Source organism: Acinonyx jubatus, chromosome C2, assembly GCF_027475565.1.
Source record: "Acinonyx jubatus isolate Ajub_Pintada_27869175 chromosome C2, VMU_Ajub_asm_v1.0, whole genome shotgun sequence".
NCBI classification, from domain to species: Eukaryota; Metazoa; Chordata; class Mammalia; order Carnivora; family Felidae; genus Acinonyx; species Acinonyx jubatus.
This window is the reverse complement of record NC_069384.1, coordinates 96,064,005-96,072,293: the sequence shown is the minus strand read 5'-3', so window position 1 is coordinate 96,072,293 and position 8,289 is coordinate 96,064,005. Positions and strand designations below refer to the sequence as shown.

Below are 8,289 nucleotides of genomic sequence, written 5' to 3'. Positions count from 1 at the left end.
TACCTTCTCCTTTCTTTTCCCTCTTCCCTTCCAACTTCTTCTCTCCTCCCCAGTAACAACTTGCTGAATCCTTTTTTGTATCTTTCTCTGTGCTCATGTCCTCACTCATGTATGCAGCAAACAGCTGCATAATTTTTCATGCCAATTTTTTGGCACAAGGATATGGTACTTTTATTTCTGTGAAACAGATTCCCAGAAGTTTGTTATGTGTATTTTAAATTTTAATATATTTAAGGATTAAAACATTCTTTTAAATTATTTGTAAAATATTTTGTGGGCCATGGTAATGTCTTTACCAACTTATTTGGCTAGTATGGATTAAAAATCTAGATAAATGCTAATTATTTACTTATTTGTTGACATGTTGACAAAACAGGGAATCACATGAATCTTCATTCACAACTAGAGATCTCATAAATTAAAATTCTAGGATCGAGGTTATTGTAAGCATGGATTGGTCTTAGTATAGGGTAATATTGACTTTATTAGAGAAGTATGGGGAAAAAGAAAGTCTAGAAAATGAACCAGATGTCCTATTAAAAATGGAGAAAATGATCTAGTCCTGGAGAGAGAAGGGACATGCTAATAACTGAGAGAAATGCTTGAAGTTAATAATGATTCTAAAATTGTGTATCTACTTAACTCATTTGAAAAATCTTCCTCTAATAAGGAAAAATGAAGAAAATGAATTTGGACAATTAGGAAGTAATGAAGAGCTTTCTAAAATAGCTATTGATTAAAGGAATCAAAGGGAATACTTTGAAGATTTGAACACATGCAAATCAGACTAGATAGATGGTGGTAGAATTTTCTTTCTTTTTTAATTCTATGGATCCAGGCAGAACCACTTGGAGCTTCATTAACTGATTAATATCACACACAAAGTCACACTTTTTCTCCTCATCACTTAATCCATCTTCCCTTTCTCTGGTCAGAGGTCAGTTAAATTATAATGTACCTAATGGTTGGATGCTAAGACTGAGGTCTTCTTGTCTCTTTTATTCAAATATTAATTAATGAATTAATTCTTCTAGTCAGTCTTTCAGTTGGTCAGTAAATATTTATACACTATGCTTGTGCAAGATACTGAGATACCAAAACAAATTTGGTGTCTTTAGTGTGGTGGGGACTAGAAACCAAGAAACCAAGGATTATATAGCAGCTCTCAAGTGCTATGATGGACTATGATTCTGTCCTAAAAGAAAACAGAAGAGGGTCCATCTATGACATGCCAGGTGATGTCAGAAGGTTTCTTAGAAGAGTTGAAAATACAAAATACAACTCATTCTTAGAGATAAACAGAACAGTAATATGAGATTCAGCATAGGAAATAGAATATTTCCCAGAGACATGAAAAACACAGCAAACTGAATAAATAATAATAATAATAATAACAACAACAACAACAACAATAAAAGTAATTCTCCTGGCTGCAATAAGAGATGTGTCTGGGATGTGGCAAAAAATGTGACTTGGTTTAGGTTCAGGGCAGCGGTCCCTCAGCTTTTCTTGGTCCAGCCAAACCAGCTATTTCAGAACTGTCTGCACAAATGGCTTAATGGATGGGGTTCTGCAGGGACTTTGTCTTCCCTAAATTTAGCATCTGAGCAGCCAGTCCAACATTTGGGATTTCTTGAGCATACAACAGTAGTGGGTGTTTCTCCACTCCTGTGTCAGAGTCCCTGGTATCTCCATTACTTCAAAGTTTGATGTCTGTTTCATTTTCAAGATGAAGTGTTGCTGGAGAGCTGTCTCATAACATGGAAAGTCCTTGGAAGTTCTGGCACCGAGGTTGTCTCATCACTGACTTCTTATCCTGAAGAAGTCATCTTATATCCCCGAGCCTCAGTGTCATCATTTGTAAACTAATAATAGCTCACATTTTTCTGAACACCTTTCAGGTCCCAGACACTATTCTTAACGATTTACATGGATTAAGTTATCAATCCTTAAACAAGTCTTTGAAGTAAACACTCTTATTTACCACATTGCTGTACCTGACAGAGGGATACAAACTTGTCCAAGGTCAAACAACCAGGTAACAGGAGATATGAGATACATATCCATGTGTTCTAGCTTCAGAGCCTACAAGCTTAACCTTCAAGTCATGGTCTCTTTATAAAAATATTCAACATAATTGCCTGTCTGCTAGGTTGTTATTTGTGAGAGTCTATGTGATAATGCATGTGATCTGTGCTTTGGAAAACATTATCTAAGCATTACTTCCATTGGTTGACTATAAATTCTCTGAGAATCTTTAGAGGAAGTGCACAGTGTGAAGAGGAAAAGGCTGCTGTTGTTGCTTTGCTTCCTATCCTGTGGGAAGTCTGAGCAAACCTTAAGTGTTGGGTCACAGGTGTGGTTTGGAATCAACCAGTAGGTTCCTCAAGGAGTCCAGTGAGCTCTCTGCATGATGTATCTGTTCTTGGTGGATAGGAAGTTGGACTAAAGGATTTTCACAATGACTTGTCTACAAGAGCATTTTGAATTTGGAAAGTGGCATAGGTTAAATTGTGTCCCCCCTCCCTGCCTGGGAATTCTATATTGAAATCCTAATCCCTGGTAGTTCAGAGTGTGACTTTATTTGGAAATATGGATGTTGCAGATGTAATTAGTAAGGTGTGATGATACTGGAGCAGGGCAGTCCCCTAATCCAATATGACTGGTGTCCTAATAAAAAGGGGAAATTTGGGCAGAGGCATGCACATAGGGAGAATATCATGGGGAGATGATCGCAGTGATACACCTATAAGTGAAGGAAAGCCAAGGACTGCTAGCAAGCTACTAGAGGAAGGGCATGGCAAAGAGTTTTCCTCACAGCCCTCAAAAGGAAGCAACCCTGCAGACAACTTGATCTCAGACTTCTAGCTTCCAGAACTGTGAGACAATAACACTCGGAGGCTTAAGCCTCCCTGTTTGTGGTACTTTGTTACAGCAGCCCTGGCAAACTAATATAGGAGGTTTAGAAAACATTTTTTTAAAATCTACAGCCTCGTGTCAGCAGTAGGCCTACTGAAACAATGAAAATGGAGAAAAAATGGCAGGGGGTTTATAAAGAGCAAATGATGCTAAGAAATTTGATGACTTATTTTTAATTGAATTATAAAATTAGTGTGGGAAGGAGATTTAATTTGGAAAAAATGCAAAATCATTAATTGAACACAATTACTAATCTGTAGTCCTAAATGAGCATTGTTAGGCAACCGTATGAAACAGAACAGGTTATATTATGGAGCTATATTGATATGTGTCCTTAGCATGAGCTGGCAGTGTAAAACTCAGTATTATTTTGTTTTCCCCACAAAGATGTATTGCATGAGAGCCTTAAGCCCTCAACAGGGTTGTAGCAAGTCTGTATTAAGGTGACTGCATTCTGCTTCACATAACTTGACAGAAGGATATGGCAGTATTGATAGGGGTTGGGACAAGTGCAGTGAAGGGACGGGTAGACCATTTATGAGGAAAGTAAAGCAATAACTATCTGACATCTTCTTCTAAGCCCACTAATGAGGCATTCTATTCTTTGGAATCCATGCAGAAAATTTACTACTCTGACACTGTTTCAACATAGCAGCTTTAAAAGTACTTTTACTGGGGCGCCTGGATGGCTCAGTTGGTTAGGTGTCTGACTCTCAGTTTCGGCTCAGGTCATGATCTCATGGTTTGTGAGATCGTGAGATCGAACCCCGTATTGGGCTCTGTGCTGTCAGCATACAGCCTGCTTGGGATTCTCTCTCTCTCTCTCTCTCTCTCTCTCTCTCTCTGTCTCTCTCTCTCTGTCTCTCTCTCTCTCCCCTTCTCTCCCTCTCTTTCTGCTCCCCCCCACTGTCTCTGTCTCTCTCAAAATAAATTAAAAAACTCAAAAAAATTAAAAGTGCTTTTACTAATACACCCTTGCAGGTATGCTTTGCATGGCTAGTGTTAGTAAACATAAGATGCAATTTAAAAAAGACTGCCTGAGAATTTCCTGATGTTGTGAATATGACGACCTTACAGGAGAATGACCTAGTGCAACTGAGGCTTATATGATTCTATAGGGTGTAATTAATGATGCACTAGAAAATATTGTAGGTAGGTAACAATGATTGTAATAGCTAACTCATAAATCATGCTTTCTACATACTAGATGTTGTCCTAAATGCTTCATGCATGTTGCCTCATTTAATACAATAGTCCTATAAGGTAAGTGCCATTAATAGCCCCCTATTACAGATGGCGCACCTGCAGTAAAGAGAGGGTAGGGAGCTTAGCTGAGATCATACACGTAGCAAATGATGGTGCCAGGGTGTGGACTCAGGCGGTCCAGCTCTCCATTTTGTCCTTTCAACCACTGTGTGATGCTGTTTCTTTAAAGTGTATAACACTTTCTTGTTTATGAAAAATGTAGTTGATACCACATTTCTAAAAGGGATTTATACTCTTTAGTGTTTAGACCTGATCAGTATGCTGAGAAAAAAGTCTTCCTACAAAAAGTATGAACTTAATGATTCTTTCCATTTAACATTGTGTTCATTATACACATATGTATTGAATGACTGTGGCCTGTGTAAGAAATATATGGCTGTACTATCGCAAAGTCTGTATTCCGGTTATGGAGACAGGAAAACAAATCATTATAATGAATGATGTTGAATGTTTTGTCAGAAATACCTTAAAAGGGGCACAGGAATGAGGTCATGGTAGAGAGTTAGACTTGGAATGTTGTGGCAAATAAGACTGCAGATTAATGCCATGCTACTCATTATTGCCAAGCTAAATAGTTTGGATTGCAGCTCCTCAGATGTGTAATGCCACTGAAGATTTTAAGATGGGCATTTTATATGTAAAGTGTGTTTTAAAGACACAGCTACATGGAAGCATCTCAATCCAGATTTCAAGATATGCTGCAGATCCATAGTAATAAAAACGGTCTGAGACTGGCACAAAAATAGACACATGGATTAATGGAACAGGACAGAGAGCCCAGAGATAAACCCATATGGTTAGTTAATCTTTGACAAAGGAGACAAGAATATACAATGGGGGAAAAGAAATGGGAACACTGGACATTACGTGCAGAAGAATGAAACTGGACCACTTTCTTATACCACACATAAAAATAAAATGGATTAAAGATCTAAATCTGAGACCTGAAACCTTAAAACTCCTAAGAGTAATCTCTTGGATAGCACCCTTAGCAACATATTTATGGATATGTCTCCTGAGGCAAGGGGGAAAAAAAAAGCAAAAGTAGACTGCTGTGACTACCTCAAAATGAAAAGCTTTTGTATAGTAAAGGAAACAATCAACAAAACTAAAGACAACCTACTGAATGGTAAAATATATTTGCAAATCATATATCCAAGAAAGGGTTAATATCCAAAATATATAAAGAACACAACTCAGCACCAAGCCAAACAATCTGATTAACAATGGTCAGAGGACCTGAATAGACACTTTTTCAAAGAAGACATACAAATGACCAACAGACACATGAAAAGGTGCTCAACATCACCCATTATCAGGGAAATGTGAATCAAAGCCATAATGAGATAACCACCTCACACTAGTCAGAATGGCTATTATGAAAACAAATAAACAACAACAACAAACCAAGAGGGGCACCTGGGTGGCTCAGTCGGTTGAGTGTCTGACTCTTGGTTTTGGCTTAAGTCATGATCTCACAGTTTGTGAGTTCAAGCCCATATCAGGCTCTGCACTGATGGTGCGGAGCCTGCTTAGGATTCTCTCTCCTCCTCTCTCTGCCCCTCCCCTGCTCATTGTATTCCTCTCTGTCTCTCTCTCTATCTCTCTCTCTCTCTCTCAAAAAAAAAAAAAAAAAACTGCCTCTTTTTGTTTTTTTTGGCTACAAGTTTAAGTCCTATTTTCTCTTAAGGAACTTGATGAACATAGTTTGAAAAAAGAAATCCTGGATAAAAAAAAGTTAACATGCTCTACTGCAGAATATGGTTCACTTTTTTTTTAAGAACAGTGTAGATGAGTTTTTGCTTGACATTTGAATTTGAAGATATGGTAGACCTTAGGGAATGTATCACTTGGTTTGGGTAATGCAACTTCAGTTCTTAGTTTTTGTTTTGTTTATCCTTTGTTTCTCTTTCTTTCTTTCTTTCTTTCTTTCCTTTCTTTCCTTTCTTTCCTTTCTTTCCTTTCTTTCAATAAGCTCCATGCCCAGTGTGGAGCCCAGCACGGGGCTTGAACTCACAACTCTGAGACTGAGATCTGAGCTGAGATCAAGAGTTGGGCGCTTAACTGAGCGAGCCACCAGGCACCCCACTCTTAGTTCTTTTTTAATCCATAAATTATTTATTCTATAATAAAAGTCTATTAGTAACGGCTATAGGTGGAATGGAACATTTCACTCTTTTCTGCTAGAGTTTAGTCTGGTCAATGTTAGAAACTACTTGTATGATAATCAATTATTAAAATTCCTTTAAGTGATCAGGGTGTCTCATGTTGTGTAAAGAAAAATGAAGCTTCTCTCCAAGATTCTTGCTCTCAGGGCAGTTGAGTGAGTCTGGATTTGGCCAGTGGGGATAGGAGATGGGAGGAAGCATGTGGAGGGCCTACTACCTCAGTGATGTTCTCCAGACAAAACAGTCCTGGGTACTCAGTAAAATGATCACAGGCTTCTTTGACAGTGATTTAAGGGTACATTTCCTGAAAGAGGCAAAATAGAAGATAAGAGAAAGACAATGCAAAATAAAAATCAAATTCTAGGTTACACAAATGGAGGAGAGTATTGATTGTCAAGAGAATTGAGAGTGCGTGATATTGAAGGTAGAGATTTAGCTACACAGATTCGGACCTTGTTCTCAACAGGAGCATCTGCGCAAGGCATCCTCTTCCTTACTGGTCAAGCATAGTGAAAAGTTGGATGTATAGAACATGATGCCTTAATATTATATTTTTTAAACATGAATAGTCTGCTTTACTGTGTGTCTCAAACAAATGTTGTTTCAGTATTTGCTGTCTGATCTTGTTTATCTGTTACTCTTGGAAAATCTCATTTTTGACTGGACTTGGACTTAGAGGTAGAAGCTTTCAGAAGACAGCATCCATCTCTTGGCAATCTGTCGCTGGTGTGTTTCTTTGGCTTCTTTCATTCTCTTGGCTAAAAGTTTAGCATATTCTGCAGCCTCTTCCTTATGTTTCTTAGTATGTTGTTTCTTCAGAGCAATACACTGATGTGTGTGTTGAAGGGCACATGGAGTAACAAGACACTGAATCTTGGGTGCTTTGGTTCTAGATTTCTTACCTTTGTTTAAGGGCTTTATCACAACATACTGGCAGATGTCATCTTCTGTGGAGAGATTGAAAAGTTCGCGGATTCTGCCAGTTCTTTTGGGCCCCAGGACATGTGAGGCACAGTGGTATCAGTGAGTGCAGAAATGGGAACACTGAGATTGGCATCCACAATGCAACCCCAAACAGATTCGCACGGTCTTCCTTCGGTGCTCGTTGGTCTGTAGCAGGAATGCCCCTTACTTGGGAGCAGGTGGACACCCTGATTCATGGGGAAGCCTTGTTTGTCATCACTACCACTGATTCAGACCATGTAACCCTTCCATTCTGCACCCAGAACATCAGCAGCAACTTCTGTGGCCATAGGCTTCTCATAAAGGTATGAAGTTTGCATTCACCATGCACTTCAATGAGTTTCTGGCAGCCAGTAGCTGGGAAAGATGTTCAGCTTCATCTTAAAAGCAGACTGTTGCCTCCGAGGTACCATAAAAAAGAGCTATATTTCTCAAAATTTATTCTCTGGATCACTGTTTCTGTTGGATTTTTGAAAGTTTATTTATTTATTTTGAGAGAGAGAGAGTGCATGAGCAGAGGCAGGGCAGAGAGAGAGGGAGAGAAAGAATCCCAAGCAGGCTCCATGCTTGTCAGCACAGAGCCTGACTCAGGGCTTGATCCCATGAACTTTGAGATCATGGCCTGAGCCAAAATCAAGTGTCGGATGCTTAACCAACTGAGCCACACAGGCACTGCCCACCCCACCCCCCACGTTGAATTTTAAGAAGTGTTAGAGGAAAGGACGTTTCTGTCTTTGGAACAGTTTGGGAGATTCTATGTCAAACAGCCTAATATTGGGTTCATTCTTGTAGGGGCGTCCAGAACCTTCAATGTGGTAATGTATATTGTGATTCTCTTAAAAGACTGTCTAGATGCCAGTGTATTCTGGAGCCATGTGACTATATAGACCTTTTTATGGAACTATCTTGAAGTATTTTTATTTTTTTATTAATATTCTTGAAGCATATATATATATATATATCCGAAATTAGA

The 8,289-nt window shown here is 38.8% G+C and overlaps 1 pseudogene; it reads right to left on the bottom strand.

The window, feature by feature from the left end:
* Positions 1–7,003: 7,003 nt before the first annotated feature.
* LOC106990067 (40S ribosomal protein S6-like) lies at positions 7,004–7,680 on the bottom strand (annotated as a pseudogene).
* Between the last annotated feature and the right edge of the window lie 609 nt (positions 7,681–8,289).